Source organism: Corapipo altera, unplaced genomic scaffold (assembly GCF_003945725.1).
Source record: "Corapipo altera isolate COAL_440 unplaced genomic scaffold, ASM394572v1 60796, whole genome shotgun sequence".
NCBI lineage: Eukaryota > Metazoa > Chordata > Aves > Passeriformes > Pipridae > Corapipo > Corapipo altera.
The window spans coordinates 10,577-28,281 of NW_020885073.1; the positions used below are offsets into that span (position 1 = coordinate 10,577).

A 17,705-nucleotide genomic window follows, 5' to 3' on the forward strand; every position below is an offset into this window, starting at 1 on the left:
ATCCAAAACACATTCTATGGCCCTGAATCTTTCGAAAGAAACACTTGCCTATGAGTTCTGCAACAGTAATATTGGGCACACCTAGTTTCCTCCAAAGTTTGATTAGCTCCACATCTAATACAATATAAATTTAAAGTCCAATCTAATCTTATTTCCTGGGTAGATCAGGGTCCAAGAATGTATTTCAAACAATTATTACATAAAGCATGCACATACAACGAACAATTGCAAAATGGACAGATCTTAATTCTAGGTTTCAGGTTATGTGGTGTATTCACAGTCAAACTCTCAGACTCCCTCCCCATACAAATTTAACAAGATGTTTCTATGGTTGGTTTAGAACGGACAAACACTTCAGGAGTTCGATTTTGCTTCCAACACAGAGTAAGAAAACACAAAATTAGCAAAGCAACATAAAACATACAAAATACTATGACAACTGCTATTTTCCAGGAATACATAATAGGCACCTTAAAGCATAGACAAAAGAACAACCAAAATAAAACTTAGGTGCCTTGTTTTCCCCGAAATAAACAATATTTGGCCAAATACAGTCAAAACCAGAACATACCAACCCAGAGGGGATATTCCTCAGGAAGAGCATCCTCTCCTGTATCCCTGTGAGAGACGGCATCCTGGGAATCCAGAACCAGAATAGACAAAACTAGAAACCAGATATAAATACCTTTTATCACTAGGCAGCGTTCTTGTCCAGTCCCCGCAAGAAGCCACCAAAGAAGGGAGACCCTTCGGGTGAAGCAAGGCAAGGTCTAGAGAGCAAATGTAATATAGCAATATGAAAAGTAGAGAGTTAAATTCAGAATATAGGCTTTAAGCAAAAGCACAAAGGATGTGGTCTTAGAAACAGCAGAGGCCATAATTCATTAAAGAATGCAGGACACATTGACACAGAATAACAGAGGCATATGTACACAGGAAAACAGAAAGAACTAAAACAGAAAGAACTCCAGTTAAGAGTGCAAGAAGAGGCCAGACACAGAGCGAGTTGTATTAGATGTGGTGACCCTGACCACTTTCAAAGAGATTGTCCTTGGAGACCCTTAGCAGCAAAGTCCCACAAGTACCTAAACAGCAGGGAATGGACTGAGTTGTACCAAGGGTGCCGTGGGCGAGGCAGAGGTCACACCATGAGCATAGCACTGCTTGCTGCAGTGTTGCTCACCATCCTTCTCTTTGCCACCCACTTTCACGAGCAAGAGAGGAAGCAGCTTGAGGCAAGCCACAATGTGCCAACAACCAGCCCCAAAAATACCCCTGTATTCTGCACCCCCAAGAAAAGTGAGGGGTGGAGGATGCTGCAAATGTTAAAAGCAGTAAATGCAGTCATAGAACCAATGGAAGCGTTGCAGCCAGGACTGCCCTCAACCGCTATGCTCCCAGCAAATTGACCACTAGTGGTAATTGATTTAAAGGACTGTTTCTTTACCATCTTCCTATACCCTGAGGATGTGCCAAGGTTTACCTTTTCCATCATGGCCTTGAACAATGCACAACCCGTGCAAAGCTATTGCTGGGTTGTCCTTCCTCAGGGGATGCAAAACAGCCCGATGAGAAATCAAACAGCTATCATACACCATCATGTAGATGACATATTAATAACCACGGCCACAAGAAATGAACTGCCATTTGTTATTACTGCTCTAATCAAAGATGTCCAAGATGCAGGGTTACAGGTTGCTCCAGAGAAGATCCAGCGATCACAACCCTGGACTTACCTTGGATGGGAAATCACACAGCAAGAAACTTCTCCACAACCACTGCAACTCGAGGTAAAAAACACTTTACATGAGTTGTACAAACTTCTGGGAGCCATCAACTGGTTAAGGCCTATTTTAGGCATAACCACCAAGGAGCTACACCCTCTATTTGAGTTGTTTAAGGGGAACTCCAACCTAACGTCTAACACGTCTCTGAGGCAAAGGAGGCGTTAGACATTCATACCAGGGCAATAGAAAGCAGACAAGGCAGAAGGAGAAATCCTGAACTGCAAATCTGCCTAGCCCTTGTTCCCAGCAGGTAGCAGCCATTTGCAGTTTTGTTTCAGCGGGATCAGACTAAGACCCACTGCTAATTCTGGAGTGACTGTTTCTGCCCCATACACCACCTAAAACTGTGTGAAATACTAATGAAATGTTTGCCTAGCTTGTCATTAAAGGCAGAAGACAATTACAAGAACTGGACGGAGGAACCCTACCACCATCTTCACCCCAACTGCAAAGGACAACTTCGATTGGATGCTAACTGAGGACGCAGGATTCCAGGCTACCCTGGCAGGTTTTGACGGTGATATTTCAATCCATCTCCCTAAACACAGATTGTGGGTAGAAATTGGTAGTTTACCTTTAAAAACCACAACCAGATGCAAACATGAACCAGTGAAAGGCCTCACGGTTTTCACAGATGCATCTGGAAAAACACATTTCTCTTGTCTTTGTTTCTACAACATGAAAAACTGCAATGAGTTGGGTAAAACCCTGTCACAGGACAATGGGAACAAGAGGTACAGACCATGAACCAAGGTTCTGTACAGGTTCTGGAACTGGCTGCCATTCGTATTGCCTTAGGGAAGTTTTCTGATCAACCTATTAATATGTAATTGATTCCTGTTATACTGCATAGTTAGTCTCCCATCTTGAGAGTTCGTTTCCTCAGGATATCGTTAACCCTCACCTGTTGTTTGAAATGCATTCTATTTGGTTTCTTGTCAGTCATAGAAGGTTTGATTTCTATATAATGCACACAAGATCACACACTGACATGCCAGGGTCAATAGCTGACGGAAACCGAGAAGCTGACAAAGTAGCTATGTTTAACACCATACCTAGAGTCTTAGAGCAAGTGAAATTGTCTCACTCATTTTTCCATCAGAACACGTGTTCTCTGAAGAGACAATTTCAAATAACACTCAGTCAGGCTCAAGACATCATCATGTCATGCCCAGACTGTCAGAAAATCACACCCATGCCATCTCAGGAAGGTGTTAACCCCAGAGAGTTAATGGCAAATGAGATTTGGCAAACAGATATCACACACATCTCTGTGTGTAAAATATGTACATGTAGATACACATTCCCAATACATAACTGCCACAGCACCCACTGGAGAAAAGACCAAGAGTGTAAAAACACACTGGCTTAGTTGCTTCGCAACCCTGAGTACCCCAAATCAAATAAAAACTGACAATAAAACAGCTTCACTTCCTATCAAATAGGGAAACTTCACACATCACAGGTATTCTGCACTCATCCATTGGACAAGCAATTATTGAAAGGGTACATTACATACTGAAAGACATGTTAGATAAACAAAAGAAAGGGGGAATCTGTGTAACCTGCAAGAGCATCTGTGGAAAGCCACGTATATTATCAATTTTTCAAATTGTGACAGCACTAAAGGAAGCAGGTACGAAAAGTAGCACAAGCTTCAGGCTCTCGCCTCTCCCAAACCACCGGTCATGGTAAGAGACTTGATTTCAGGGCAGTGGACGAGACCATTAGATCTCATGACTTGGAGACGAGGCTACGCCTGTGTGGTTACAGGAAAAGAGTTTAAATGAATTCCTTCCAGATGTGTTAGACCCTGTTTAGGTACACAACCACAGCAGCAAGAACCAGAGTAATGCAGAAGTTATAAAAGAGTTATGTTTATGTTTCAGGTTTACATTCAGGGACGACCAGTGTGGCAAAAAGCAGTCTGTAAAAAATCTGTGAATGTGTGTGTGATGAATGGAATGACAGTCATCAATGAATGAGAGCATGAATGAATAAGAGAGTTGTTTGACTGGACAAGTGTATTGAAAACAAAACACCTCACAAAATAAGACTACCTCCGCCACATGGTCACTTTAGGAGAATTTAGTTTGCTAAGCTTAGCCTGTTTCTTAAATAAAGTTGAACTCCCCAGTTATTTAAAACCCTCAGATTAATAAAGATTATAAGTTTGCACGGTTGAACTAAGGTCTTTAGGTTAATAAAGTTATTTCTCCAAGTTGCACTACCCTTTAGGAATATAAGAAAGTTTTATAAAGTTTATCATAGATGTATAAGAGGCCAAAGTAAGTGATGTGTTGGGTCATTGCAAGCTTTGGTAGTTTACAATGTACTGTTCTGATTGTTTGCATTATTGTTGTTGCACTGTTTTCGTGACCTTCTTAAATAGTAAAGAAGGGGGTAATGTAGGGGGGGTGTCCCAGGGGCAGAGAAATCAAGGGACACGCGCAGGGACAGACAACCCCATTGGATAGAAGGTCACATGGTCTTGGGAGATAAAATAGGGCGCGAATTCAAATAAAGCCTCTTTGTTTTCTACCTCAGAAAAGCGTGCATCATTCTTTATCATATAAAGACCCTCCATACTACAAACACCTATCACTACTGAACTTATACCTGGAGCAAGACCAGTGATGAGGAAACAATACCCACTGAAGTTAGAAGATAGAAAAGGAATTGAGTCAATAATTAGAAAATTTTTAGAAATGGGGTTATTAATAGAGTGTGAATCAGACTATAACACACCAATCTTGCCGGTTAAGAAACCAAATGGGACTTATAGGTTAGTTCAAGATTTAAGAACCATAAATGCAATAACAAAGACACTACATCCAGTGGTAGCCAACCCTTATACACTTCTAACTAAATTGAAAGACAATTTAATTTGGTTCACAGTGCTAGATCTAAAAGATGCATTCTTCTGCCTTCCCTTAGCCCCGGAAAGCCAAAAGATCTTTGCCTTTGAATGGGAATCTGTTAGCAAAGGGAGGAAGACTCAATTAACCTGGACAGTGTTACCTCAGGGCTATAAAAATAGTCCAACAATTTTTGGAAACCAATTAACTAAAGAGTTAGAACAATGGGAAAGGTCACAGGGAGATGGTACTCTTCTACAATACGTAGATCATCTACTAATAGCAACTGAGACAGAAGAAGAGTTTGTTAAATGGACAATTTCTCTGTTGAATTTCCTGGATTTAAGCGGATATCGAGTCTCTCAACAGAAAGTACAGTTGGTGCAAGAAAAGGTAGTATACCTGGGATATGAAATTTCCAGAGGACAACAATCCCTAGGAATGGCAAGAAAAGAAACCATCTGCCAGATGCCTAGACCAGAAATGGTGAGAGATCTGCGAGTCTTTCTGGGAATGACAGGTTGGTGCCATTTATGGATCTATCAATATGGGATACTCACTAAACCACTGTATGATTTATTGAAAGAGACTAAGAGTGTCTTAGTCTGGACTCCTGAAGCAGAAGGAACTTTTAAGAGACTGAAACAAGAACTCGTGAAAGCCCCAGCATTGGGTCTGCCCGATGTAACAAGACCATTTTGGCTGTTCTCTCATGAACGGCAAGGGATGGTTTTAGGAGTCTTAGTGTTGCCGTGGGATTTATGGTGCTGAAAAAATCTCCCGGAGCAGTTAATTAGGGGTGAGATAAGAAAGAGTTTATTATGCCAAGGCAGTAGATGTTACAAGAAGCGCGCCCCTGTGCCCGAGAGGTTACATTTTATAATACCATCCATCCAATCCCAGATGTGTCCACCCTGTGGTCTTTACTCTGGACCGCCCCGGGTCCACCCCCGAGAAATGGGTCTGGGGTGCATTTTGAGGACCACCTACTTCATCACCTTCACCATCATCAGAGCACAAAGGGTACATAGTTACCTAATTCTTGACCGTATTCTGTGGTTTAGGTCCTGATATGCTGTTCTGCCAACAATCTAGGCCTTGCCTTGACAAAAGACTAAACATTTCTGCTGTATTCAGGGGTAGGAGTGATATAGGCAGCATAGAATGGGGTAAGAGGGTTAAGGAATGTGTAAACAAGGGTGCTACAGGGAAAGGGATAAGGGACAAGGGACAAAGGAGGGAGGGTTGCTGCTTTTAGAATCTACTTATAAAACTTATAAGGTTTACCAATATTAGAAAAATAAAAAAACCATTAGGGGTTTAAGGCATCATTAGCACAACCATATAAAAGAGTCGTAACTTATTTCTCCAAACAACTGGATGAAGTAAGCAAAGGATGACCCAGTTGTCTGAAAGCAGTGGTTGCAGTAATCATAAATATAGAAGAGGCCAGAAAACTCACATTGGGACGGAAAATGACTGTGTTAGTGTCCCACACTGTGTCTGCAGTACTTGAGCAGAAGGGTGACCATTGGTTGTCACCTTCTAGATTCCTAAAGTACAGGGCGATCCTAGCCGAGTCAGATGATATAACCATTCAAGTCACTAACATTGTGAATTCAGTCTCATTTCTAGAAGGAAGAATGCCAGCAGAACCAGTCAATCATGACTGCCTGGAGACCATCAAAGCAGTCTACTCCAGCCGCCCAGACCTCAAAGAAGAACCGTTTGAAGATGCAGACAGCTGGTTCTCCGATGGCAGCAGTTTCGTGAAAGAAGGAGTAAGGATGGCAGGCTATGCAGTAACCACAGTGGAAGAGGTAATCGAATCAAATCCTTTATCTGCCGGGACTTCAGCCCAGAAGGCAGAACTGATAGCTCTTACCCGAGCTCTGGAACTGGCAGAAGGCATACAAATTAATATTTGGACTGACTCTAAGTATGCCTTCTCCGTTGTACACACTCATGGAGCAATCTGGAAAGAAAGAGGACTGCTAACTGCCCAAGGGAAAACCGTCAAACATGCAGAGGAAATTCTACAATTATTAGAAGTAGTCCAACTCCCAGCACAAGTGGCCATAATGCATTGTAAGGGACACCTGAAAGGTAACACTGTTCCGGAAATAGGGAATAGGAAAGCTGATGCAGAAGCTAAATTAGCTGCTGCAAGGACTGAGGAAGTGACCATAACAGCTTTAGTACCAGGGGAACTAGATACTAACTTTCAACCAAACTATCAAGAATCAGATCATAGGTGGATTCAAAGAAATAAAGGCAAATTGTTAGACAATGGATGGGGTCAGTTAGAAACAGGACAACTAATAATACCAAGGAAATTAATGAGGCAATTTGTAAAAACAGAACATGAAAAGGCCCATTGGAGTTTAGATCCACTTTATCAGTATTTGCAAACTAGAATAGTGGGACCAAAATTGTTCACCACCATAAAGCAAGTCACATCCCAAAGCGAACGATGCCTGAAGAACAACCCAAATACAGGAACCAAAATACAACAAGGAGCAATAAACTGAGGTAAATTCCCAGGTGAAGTATGGCAAATTGATTTCTCTGAACTCCCAAGAAAAGGGGGGTATAGATATTTATTGGTGTTGACTGACACATTTTCTGGGTGGTCTGAAGCATTCCCCTGCAGAACAAACAAAGAAAGAGAAGTAACTAAAGTTTTGTTAAATGAAATCATACCACGGTTTGGGGTACCAAGAAGTATCTCTTTAGACAGAGGTTCACATTTTTGTGCAAAGGTTGTGAGAGCAATAAGCAAAGCATTGCAGATTAAATGGCAATTGCATACGCCCTACAGACCACAGACCAGTGGGCAAGTGGAAAAGATGAATCATCTTATCAAACAACAAATTACTAAAATATGTCAAGAGACTAATTTACAATGGTACCCAGCTTTGCCTGTTGCTCTGATCAGGTTGAGGGTTAAACCTCGATCAAAAGAAAAACTAAGCCCATTTGAAATTCTGTATGGTCTACCTTATGCCATGCAAATTGTCAATAGCGATGCTATAGACCAAATAGGTAATCAACATATATATGATTATGTAATTGCTGTAGGAAAACATTTTGATAAAAATACCACAGTAGTAATAGAACACCAGCCCAAACAACCTGATTGTAAGTTGCATCCGTTTGACCCTGGTGATTGGGTGTATGTTAAGAATCTTTTAGGAAAACCCCTACAAGAGAAGTGGGAGGGACCTTTCCAAGTGCTGCTAACCACCTTCACCGCGGTTTGGATAAAGGAGCGACCCACATGAATCCACTATTCTCAGGTTAAGAAAGCTCCAGAGAACAGACAAGGAGACCTAACATGATGAATCCGTCCCTCTCTCGGATCTTCTCAGTGCTGACCATTGGACTCTCGATAAGTACCATCGGACTCTCAATGAGTGTTGCTCTCCCCCAGGGCCCTGTCCCAGAGTGGCCCTGGTCTAATGCCTATTCACCTACCAGATACCAACACCCACCTATGGTAGCTTATGTTTAATAACCAGCCATATACACTATGGCAATGGAAAAGAGGTGGTATTCTCTTAGGCCAAGAGGGAGATAGCGTTCAAGTGGGATGCCGAGGACTTGATACTCCAGCAGAAGAAATAAACGGAGTTTTATTTCCAGTTGAAAAAGTAGACAGGGTCATATTAACTATTGAATCTAAACAAAACCTATCAATTACACATAGCCACGTAGAAGGTACGATTCATACTGTTTGGATTATAAGAAAAGGACCAATCTTTTGTTGGTGGGATGAGACGAGAAGGGATAAAGAACCTAAGCCACAGTGAGAGATTAGAGTTTTATTAGACAGACCAGTAACAGTTTCCTGTAGACAAGGGAGTAGGAATACTGCCAACACATGGAAATTCGATATCGAACCTACCTCCGAAATTATCACAGACCCACCTGAGTAAACCACTAGCACTCCCACAACTCCTTCACTAAGTTGCAAAGGGGTGCATAATTTGACCTTCGTAGGGTCTCACGTGATAAGACAATCAAATGAGTTAAAATTACTGATAGACCCTACTGAAGATCCAAATAAATATCCAAACAGACATCACACACTTACAAAAAGATTGTCAGCCTTTTATACAGCAAAACCTTAAGGGTTGGAATGCATGGTTGACAGCTAGATCACACCCCAGGCGAACACAAAGAGATGTGACTGGTTCGACCAGCACAGGGTTAGGCATATTAAATACCATAGATCAAGAAGTATTGATAAATAAGTTAAGTACTGTCACTTCTAATTTAGGAAAACTCAAAATTCCTTTGAGTTCATCTATGCTTACCTTGGCAGAAACCCAATCACTAGCAGTCAAATTACTAACCTTAGTAGCTAATCATACCGTTGAAGATTTTCTTAAAATTGCAGACTATACTGGGGATATCAGTAAAGAAGTGGCACTTGCTATCCAGTGCATCCAAACACAACAATGGGTACAATCAGTGGCAGCAGGGATCTTGAGAGAAGGAACGTTGGGTACACTACCTCAGGAAATAAGAGAAATAATAGTAAGAAATAGCTCCACTACTCAATTTGAGAAAGATCACCAAGCCTGGTGGCAATTAGTGAATTTTACTTACAATCCACAGTATGAGCGTATTGAGGTCTATGTTCTCACTATTAGTGCTGCAGAGGAAAAAGTCATCTTTCCTGTCTTGACTTTAGGAGTTATACATCAAAATGTTATCATTAAACCAGTAGATCATAATGTTTGGGCTAGTTATGATAATATCAAAAATAAGTGGCAATCAGTTAGCACAGAAGCATGTATCCCCAAAGGACAACTGGGTTATATCTGCGAAAATGCCATTGTAGAAGCAGAAGATTTATGCTTAGATGCCGAAAACAGTGTATGTACTTACGAAATGCTTCCTCACAATAGAGCTCAATCACAAGTATTTTATGTAGATAATGGATGTGCATGTATAAGAACTGTTTGTAGTGAGTGGCATCACCATAGATAACTGCCATCAAGTAACCAATGATACTAACTTTTGTATATGTAACTTCACTAGAATTGTAGGCTGCGACTTTAACTACACTGCTCCTGTAACCACTCAGCAACTAATTGAAGCAGAATACACTTTATATCATGATATACCAGGACTAAAAATAGGTATGGATACTAACCTTCTTAAAGCAATGCTCACACATCCTGACATAGAGAAGTTAGTCCAAGAAGTAAACAAGACCACTCAACGCATGCTGTGGCAGGTGGAACATGACTCAGCAGGAATAAAGAATATCTTAACAAAAGTTGAACAAGTAGGGGAGCACCACTGGTGGGATATCTTTACAGGATATTCCCCTACAGCATCCCAAGTTTTCCATTACTTGGTACACCCAATCTTGATCATGTCAATAGCAATGTTCCTGTTGACCCTTCTGAACGTGTGCCTGTGGTGCAAACTAAACTCTATAATCACGAGAACACAGGTAATCTGGGCAATGGTACAAGCATATCAACACCCTCGAGGACTAGAAGCTGATGAAAGAATTCGTAAGTTTTGAGAAAAGGGGAGAAATGAAACAAGGCAAGGTCTAGAGAGCAAATGTAATATAGCAATATGAAAAGTAAAGAGTATCAGGAACTTCTGCCAAATTCACTAGGAAGGTGACCAAAGTAGGAGAGTTCACAAAGTTCATGATGATGATGGAAAGAGGGACAGGGGTTCGTGAGGCTGAAGAACAGGAACGACCTTCCCAGATTATCCCCAAATTGAAGACCGCACCCCTAACTCCGCCTAAACTCCACCTGTTATGAATATTAAAAATGTATGTTGCAATATTATACATATTCATGCATGATGATGTAATTGCTTGGTAAAAATTGTATAAAAAGGTCAGTTGTGAATTGATAGGACTAAGCAGTTTGTCCAGGGAGACCTGGCTACTTCCCGTAAATAAAGATACCTCCTGCTTATTGACTGAAAACTTTGAGCAGTTTCTTCATCCGTGCCTTTTGGGGCATAAAATTGGCATCACGGGTAAAAAGACTTACCCAAGAGTGCCCAAGGGGGTCCCGTCCTCCGAGGGATTCCGCAGTCGGGTGGAGAAGGTGTCCTGTCACGAGTCGCCAAATGATTCCGAAAAATCCAGTATAAAGAACTGCTCAGAGTCTTTTGGATCTTCGAGCAGCAAATGTATTTATTGACAGCGCCAGGAGCAAGTGTGGTTCGCACCACAAAGAACTTACTCAAAGGTTTCACACAAAATCAGTAGTTTTTATACAATTTTCATATATGATTAAATGCATATTCATGTGATTACAACATCTATCTATACATATTAATAACAGGTGGAGTACAGGTGAAGCTCAGATGGGGCTTGGGGTGGTGCTTCTCTTGGTCCTCAATCTTGGTGGGAGATCCGCTCTTCCTCCCGTGAGTCTGGGGTTATAATCTCATCTTCCTCAACTTGACCTTCCTTCTTTTCCATTGTTCTCGTTTCCCGCTCACTGAAACTTGGAGAAAACCTTGGCTCCAGGTCTGTTTCTCCTATTCAAATGTCTACTTTATCTTACTGCATCCTAATTTATTATTTCTAGGCCTATTGTATGTTTACCATTCTTTTAAGTTTTGGTCCAGTAGGTAGAACAGAAGAGCACAGATTGTTTAGATGTTGATAGCTTCTTAGCAGGTCCAGATTTTCTCAGTTAACTCTTTTGGGTCTGGTTTCTTGTTTCAACATGAACCAGCATAGTAGTTGCTGTGGCCAGTGTGTGCTGCCCCGTGTAACCTGAGGGCTGTCACGCAGTGGAACGTATAACTAGCTGTGGGAAAGTACTGGTTTAAACCATGCTGGTTGAATTTAATGTCTTCTTTTTTCTCTCTGCGCTTGCAGGTCAGAAGATTCTTCACCACAGAAGTGATGCCTTAGAAACTGTAGTCCTTATCAATCCCTCAGATGAAGCAGTTAGTACTGAGGTAAGTCAGTCAGAAATACTTCACTAGATGTGTCATAAAAGCTCCATTAAGTGGACAGGTTGAGTGAAGCTCCTAACTGTGGACAAAAGGACATGCTAGAAACAAATATCATCAAAAACATCCAAAGAATCCCTTGATTTTTTCCTGGTTTCCTGGTGTCATGGGTGGGAGTGGAAGGTTTAGACAAAATTTATTAAAAAGCCCTGCTGTTGAGTCATCAGGTGCAGAAAGGACTCCCTTGATTTCTAAACCCCAACTCAGAGAGGAGCCTAGGTGTGGCTGAATCCAGTCTTAGCCACAGATTGTCACTGGTTTAAATTTAAGGAATTACAGAGGTGTGATTGAACCACTTTTGTCCCACAGGTTTTAATGATTGGTAAAATGAGAATATTTATATAAAATGAGTCATTTGTTATTACAAATGATCAGACAAAAGATCTTAATCAGAATTATTTACTACACAATATAAATGCTAAAACTACTAGTAGTATAGTATAAGATAGGACAGTGCACTATATTGAAGCAATTATTGAAACAATTATATTGAAGTTAGCAAAAAGGAAATAATTTTTAAGTAGAAATTTGGTGTAACTCACCCATACCAACGCTGGTGGGGAGATCTCTTTCTCTCAACCTCGAGGAGTATCCTTGGAGGGCGTCCCCATTGTTGCAGTGGGATTTAGGTGCTGATAAAATCTCCAGAGCAGTTAATTAGGGGTGAGATAAGAAAGGGTTTATTTGCCAAGGCAGTAGATGTTACAAGACCCGAGAGGTTACATTTTATAATACCATCCATCCAATCCCAGATGTGTCCACCCTGTGACCTTTACTCTGGTCCGCCCCGGGTCCACCCCTGAGAAATGGGTCTGGGGTGCATTTCGGGACCACCTACTTCATCACCTTCACCATCATCAGAGCACAAAGGGTACATAGTTACCTAATTCTTGACCGTATTCTGTGGTTTAGGTCCTGATATGCTGTTCTGCCAACAATCTAGGCCTTGCCTTGACAAAAGACTAAACATCTCTGCTAGATTCAGGACTAGGGCTGATATAGGGAGCATAGAATGGTGTAAGAGGGTTAAGGAATGTGTAAACAAGGGTGCTACAGGGAAAGGGATAGGGACAAGGGATGCTGCTTTTAGAGTCTACCTATAAAACTTACAAGGCTTACCAATATTAGAAAAATAAAAAAACCATTAGGGGCTTAAGACATCACCATCCAAGGGAGGAATCTCCATACATACACCCCAAGAAGGGTTATGTTAGAAGAATCTGGTTGTATGAAAGGGGACTGGACTTTTATAGTATAAAGTGATTGACTGCTAGTCACACATTTACAGACCAGGATGGTTTTAGCATAATGAACACCAAGACAGCACTCTGGCACCAGCAGTTGAACTGGCATGATAGTTTGCCTGATGGTTTGCATTGTATGCATTCTCTGATTGGATTTTAGATCTTATCAGGTGGGTGCTATCCTGCCACACCCAGACTCCTGATAAAGTTTCAAAGACACAGGACAGAAACACACCACTTAGCCAGCACTCATTTCCTCATAACACACCAAGTTCCCTTCTTGATGAAGGCAGCTGTGGTAAAACTGTATCTAGTTTTCTTCTGTTGTTTGGTAGCTCTGGTTGCCTCTTTTACATATGAAAAAATACCTGAAAAGAAACCAGATGCCATGAGATAAATTTAGGTCCTCCAGAAGAATGATCATCTATGTGGCAGTGACTCTAGGTTGATCTATGTGATCTGTCCTTCAAAAACCGCATGACATGATCAGTGGACTCTGAAGAGTACCCTAGAAGAGGACTGTCAATTCCTCATAAACTTACTAGAGTAGAGCCAAAGAACTGAGCATGTAGCTCAAAGAAAAAATTGACAAATTTAGCTAACGATACTGAAGATTGTAAGAATTAATTACATTGCTAACCAGTGCTGGGAAGCACTGGCATGGTACAATTTATTTTGGGAAATGAAGTGACTCTGCTTGTGGCACTTTGTGAAAAATCTATTTGTTTACTAGTCTTAAGCGATATTAAACACAAACAGGAAGAAACTGTCATGGTTTGACCTCAGTCAGTAACTAAGTGCCATGCAACCACTCACTTCCTCCATGCTGGAGAAAAAGAGAATCCTAAAAAAAAAGTCAACCTCTTGGGTAGAATGAAGAACAGTTTAATAATTGAAACAAAATAAAATATAATCAAATATAACAATGATAATAATAATAACAACAATAATAATAGTAATGAAAAGGAGAGAAATTAATAGAACCCAAGAGAAACAAGTGATGCACAATAACTCACCACCTTCTGACCAATACCCAGTTAGTCCCCTCCCGTCCAACTCCCCCTAGTTTATATACTGAGCATGACATTCTATGGTATGGAATATCCCTTTGGCCAGTTCAGGTCAGCTGCCCCAAACTGCAATCTTTATTCCTACACCTCTCAAGTGGATGGACTACAAGATGGGGACTGGAAGAGCAAAGTCCCTCCCACTGTAAGAGAACATCAGAGATCGACATAATTTATTACTATGTTTTGAAAAAAGATCTTGGGTTGGCACACTTAAAAAAAACTTAAAAAAGTTATGGTGTCCATAGTTAGTGATATCATGAGATGTAAATAGTACATGTGACTGTATCTGAGTGCTTGACTATGATTATGGTGAAACAGAAACATCCTTTAACTTGGTAGATAATTGAACAGAATGACAGTCTAAATATACCACTTTTATGTGTGATTTGTGACTGTTACTTTTTAGTGACATTTTTGCAACTGAATGAGAAGTAATGCTGTAAACTGGGAAAAGAAAATTTGCCTTCCAAAAGCAGTCTGACACATTAGCATGCGGGACACAGCTGACCAAGGTTGTCCTTATACACTGCTATTAAAGTTCAACAACAGTTATAGAAGGAATGTATTTTTTCTGTTCCTTTGCTGCCTGGGAAAGAGGCATCCTGCCAGGGATAAGTCTTATGCATTTTCTCCTCCTGCATTCCAGAGAGGCTGACTTCCTGGTATGAGAGAAAATAAGTCCTTGCAGACATGCTGTTATGGTTTAGTTAAATGAAGAAGATTTTGTTGTTGAATTTTTTCATGTCATCATGTGGTTTTGAAGAGTGTAGGGGACACCTTCTTGCTCTTTCTCCCGTGCAGGGTGGAGAGTGGGGAGTGATGAAGGGTCATCACTGCGAGAACTTAAGAGGCTAAAACTTGCTACCAGGACTGGAACACCCTCTTTTTGGTTCCTGGGACTGCAGCTGGGAGGGAGTTGTTGGCCGCTGAACCCCTGGAGCCACCCCGCACCCCAGCTTTCGCAGTTCCCGTCCAGGCAGGAACCCCCTGACTGATGCCTTAAATGGCCAGAAAGAACCCTCTAACACTCCTTTTTGAGTATTAGAAAACAAAACATTCCTTATTTACAGCATACTGGGTGCATAGGAATAATTTCCAAAGTACGCACACTGAGTTACAGAGGTGCTAAAGTTTTTACTATAATATCTAACATTACAAAGTCATTGTGCTGTCTACTCTCTTATATGGGTCTGAATCATGGGTCATTTACCGCCACCACCTGCGACTCTTAGAATGCTTCCATCAACGCTGCCTCCGTACAATCCTAAACATCCACTGCTCAGATTATGTAACTAACACATCTGTTCTAGAACAGGCAGCAGTTGTGAGTATTGAGGCCATGTTGCTGAGAACACAGCTGTGTTGGGCAGGGCACGTCTCCAGGATGGAGGACTACCGCCTCCCCAAGATGGTGCTCTATGGTGAACTTGCCACTGGTTGCAGCAAGAGAGGAGCCCCGAAGAGGAGATACAAGGACTCCCTGAAGCAAGATCTCAGCCTTGGTGTATTAGGGAGGGTTCAAAACCACACTGAAACTTGAAACCAAGACACCGTTGCAAACTCAACAAAAACCCCCAATATTTATTACCAAGAGGTGGCCAACAAAACGAACAAACCCAAAAGGGAGGAAGGAGGAGAGAAATAAGCCCCCAGTACAACCTCCCCAGTTACCCAGCTGTTGCCCATAAAGTTATCTTACCGACCTAGCATGTCTATAATTACCCATAGCAGAAGCTGCATCCTTGGAGAGTCGGTAAGTTCACAAACTGACAGGCGTCCCCACCAAAGGCAACGTTGTCCTTGGTGTGAAGTTAGCTCCCCCCAGGTAAGCACTATCTGCTTTTTATACAATTAATTGAGTGGCCAGCACCGCCCAACCTGAGGTCCTCAGTCCCACCTCCCGGTTATGTAAGTGCATCTCTTCTGCGCACACGTGAGAACTTCGGAAATCCCCTCACGCACGCGCAGCATGTTTTGGGGGTCTTTCTTAATTGAGTCTGGGGGCGAGCCTTCCTCATCGTCCTCCTCAATCTCTCCTTCAAGCGACCTTGGAGGACAACTAACCAATCACAGAATACCAATTAAAACAGTTTATACAAGAAGCTCTCTTCAAGGACAACTTTCCCGTTTATCGGTGCTTGTTTTCCCATAACTTGGCAAGGAAAGAGTAAAGCTTTCACAGGTGGCAGGGCCAAACACAGACCAAAAGTATCAGCATAAATTCACCCTGGTACACTTGGTCACATTGATCTTCATCACTGGTCTACCCTGGCCTCCAATCGGGAGGTCTGAAGACACACAATTCATAACGCTGCTGCTTCCTTTGAGAATGCATGCAGGATCACTCTTGAGGAGAAAAGACAACGCAGAAAGAATCGTACCCTGCCGATACCATCCAAGGAGTCTTTCTGCTGTGCCTTTTGCAACCGATCTTGTGTATCTCACATTGGTCTCTTTAGCCACCAGCACACCTGTAGCAAATGTGGGTTGAGCCCTTCCCAAATCTTCATTCGTGAAGCCTAGCCATGGTGATCTAACATTATATCATCTGTTACATCCACTTCCCAAAACCGTCCATCCTATTGGACCTCCCTTAACCGCCTTAGACACGCCTTTCAAATTTGAGTCAGAGGTCTCAACAACCCTTTATCTTCATCTTGCCTTCCTCTTCCTTATCTTGTTCCTTGGTCTTTGGCACAGTAGCATGCCTTCTGGAACAGTTTCAAGGCTTCTGAGCAGCTCTGACTCAGTTATATCAAACAATGTGCCTGTTATGTCTTTTCTGAGTACATTTGCTACAGACAAAATGTTCTTTACTTTGCTACAATCTTTGTCCATTGGAATTCTTGACAAGAAATATTAAACAACACTGTTAGAAATCTTGTACAAAGGTGTTAACAGGCCGAAGACACTAGCAAGCTATACCAAAAGTGCTAAAAAGCTATACTATAATCTATATAATAGAGATTTTAAGGCATCATCATTGGTCATGGTCACGGTCACCGGCCAGGGAAATTCCCTTTCATGTGTGGTAAGTGGTCTCTGCCTCTACTGCCTGGGAATAGCACCGCCGCCACTGCAGTCACCCGAGCCATGGCAACCGTCCTTGACACCTGCTTTGCAGACGTGTTTTTCCATGTCTGGTGCAGGTAGTGCTGTCATGTTAGCATTCTCAGCTTTCAGAAATAAATTCTCCAAAATCCTTCCACTGCCTGGTCCTGAGGGTACCCGCACTTAATCTTTCTTCACAAAGGCTTATGGGACACCTTATCACCATGTTCCAGTATTTAAAGGGTGGCCACAAAGAAGATGGAGACCCCCTTTTTACAAGGAGTCACATGGCAAAGATGAGAGGTAATGGCTACAAGTTACTCCTGGGGAGATTCTGATTGGACAAAAGAGGAAAATTTTTCACAATTAGAACAATCAACCATTGGAATAATCTCCCCAGGGAAGAGGTGGATTCCCCAACATTGAACACTTTTAAGATTTGGCTGGACAGGGTACTGCGCCATCTTTTTGCTAACAAAGGTTGGACCAGATGATCCTTGAGGTCCCTTCCAATCTGGTATTCTATGAAATAATTAGGACTGACATTTTATCCTGTTCAAAAAGAACAAATAAAGCCAATCTCTGACATTTTGAGGAACTAAAAAGAGTGCACTCTTGTTCAGGCAAAACTTCTTGGTTTCATAATTTCAAAAAGTTTCATTCAGATATCAGCTATTATTT

The 17,705-nt window shown here is 41.7% G+C and overlaps 1 long non-coding RNA gene across 1 annotated transcript; it reads right to left on the reverse strand.

Moving 5' to 3' along the window:
- Positions 1-1,989: 1,989 nt before the first annotated feature.
- On the reverse strand, positions 1,990-17,478 carry LOC113959939. The gene is made up of 3 exons (XR_003531951.1): positions 17,369-17,478; positions 13,989-13,991; positions 1,990-2,000 (listed from the first exon to the last, which is right to left on the reverse strand). It is a non-coding gene; the product is annotated as an uncharacterized LOC113959939 (long non-coding RNA).
- Positions 17,479-17,705: the final 227 nt, after the last annotated feature.